Raw genomic sequence first — 2,419 nt, 5'->3', positions numbered from 1 at the left:
AAAAAAAAAAAAAAAAAGACTGATAGGACTGTGGAATGAAAGTTGCCTGAAGTCAGAGAAACTGATTCTGTTCACACATTCCTTAGTTTCTTAGTGCCCATATAACTGTTATTCCACCAATTAATAACAATTAAGTACTTACCCCCACCTCCATTATCTATCTATCCATCCACTTTTTAGTTTGTAGCAATGGTTCTACTGACTGTGTTACTACAATAGTTGGTTTCATGGCTTTGGTGCCATGATTTGGTTGCTGATTTTTCCTTGTTGGGTAGCAGAAAGAGTACTCTTGAAGAAGAAAGTTTACTCTGGCTCTTCAAGTAATGAACTCAGTGGCTTGCCTGGAGCTGTTCAGGGGACCTCCCTCAGAACTTTAGTGTCTTCACTCGTATAATGGTAATGTTTATCATACTAACCCAAGTGGATTGTGAAGAATGTTAAGTGAAATAAACAATATGAATAATATTAAATGTAATACACACATAAGGACTTTTCTTGGCAAATATGGAAGGGTGACTATGACCGATAGATTGTTACCCTCCTGCAGTGCCATGTATTGCCCTTATTCCTGAGATACTCTGCAGTCCTGTGTTGATGGCTGATACAGGATCATAGCAACATCAGTTGGCTTGAACAACCCGTTGTAACTGAGGCTTCTTTACTAAGGAAGCAGTAAGCCAGCTGCACAGGACAGGGCCCAGAACTGGGACTCGGCAGACCCATGGAGCCCCTACCTCTCTCAGTCTTGGCTTCCTGCGTGTGACATTCCTCATGACCATTTTTCCTCTCAGTGGGGTCATCCTGAGACTAAAACAAGAAGATAAACACGGAAGCTCTTGGGAAGCCCAAATGTAATTTTCTCAAGGTACCTTGGGTTGCCCACACCTACAAGAACAAACTAAATATTTTCTTTTATTAAATATACATTTCTGCATTTGTGGCAGTCACCCTGTACCAAGACACCACCACAATCTTACAAACAACAGCTTTGAAGTTGGGAATTTACACTTCCACATAGCAAAGGGGGAAGGAAGAGCAGTATTAGGCCCTCCGGTTTCAGAGCAGCTGAGAGGCCTTCTCAGGGCACACAAAAATCTAAGGGCACAAGCAGCATGAGATGGTGGCTCTGGCACCTCACCTGGGCATCCCACAATATGTTCTGCCCTCTCTGAGTCTCTATTTTCAGACTCATTGACTTAGTTTTTCTTCAATCAAAATGCTTTCTCTCCAAGAATTTTCACATCTAGGGCCGTGCCTGTGGCTCAAAGGAGTAGGGCTCCAGCCCCATATGCCAGAGGTGGTGGGTTCAAACCCAGCTCCGGCCAAAAACTGCAAAAAAAAAAAAAAAAAAAAAAAGAATTTTCGTATCTTTAGCTTCAAAACTTGACAGGAGGCTCGACACCTGTGGCTCAAGTGGCTAAGGCGCTAGCTACATACACCTAAGGTGACGGGTTCAAATCCAGCCCAGGCCTGCCAAACAACAATGATGGCTGCAACAACAACAACAACAAAAAAGCTGAGCATTGTGGTGAGCACCTGTGGTCCCAGCTACTTGGGAGGCAGAGGCAGGAGACTCGCTTGAGCCCAGGAGTTGGAGGTTGCTGTGAGCTGTGATGTCACAGCACTCTACCCAGGGGGATAGCTTGAGGCTCTGTCTCAAAAAAAAAAAAAATCTTGACAGGATTGTCCTCTTTGAAATGTTTTCTAATTTTGTCTACTGCATCTTGTATTGTCAAACATCAGTCTTTCATCATACTGAGATCGCTGCATTTAAAAACCTTTACATATCCCAAAGCTACAATACTGGCGTGGATGTGGAGAGAGGGGAACACTTTTACACTGTTGGTGGGACTGCGAACTAATACAGCCTCTTTGGAAAGAAGTATGAAGAATCCTCAAAGAACTTAAGTTAGATCTCCCATTTGACCCCACAATCCCACAACTAGGAATCTACCTAGAAGAAAAAAAAATCATTTTATCATAAAGACATTTGCACTAGATTATTTATCAGAGCTCAATTTACAATCACCAAGAGGTGGAAGCAACCTAAATGCCCATCAACTGAGGAATGGATTAACAAACTGTGGTATATGTATACCCTGGAATACTATTCAGTCATAAGAAAGGATGGTGACTTTATACCTTTTGTATTAACTTGGATAGAATTGAAACACGTTCTTCTTAGTAAAGTATCACAAGAATGGAAAAACAAATATCCAATGTGCTCAATATTAGTATGAAGCCAATAGATGATTTAATTCACCCCCACAGAGGAGAAAAAGTCATTTCAATCAAGTTGAGGGGAGGAGGAACGAAGAAAGGGGGGAGACGAGAGAAGGGGTTGGGAATGCTCCCCCTTATTGGGCACAATATAGGGGTGTATGGCACACCTTCTGGGTGTGGGACACAACCCCAAGAG

The sequence above is a fragment of the Otolemur garnettii genome, unplaced genomic scaffold (assembly GCF_000181295.1).
Source record: "Otolemur garnettii isolate 467f Iridium unplaced genomic scaffold, OtoGar3 scaffold00053, whole genome shotgun sequence".
NCBI classification, from domain to species: Eukaryota; Metazoa; Chordata; class Mammalia; order Primates; family Galagidae; genus Otolemur; species Otolemur garnettii.
Note: the sequence above shows the minus strand (reverse complement) of the source record.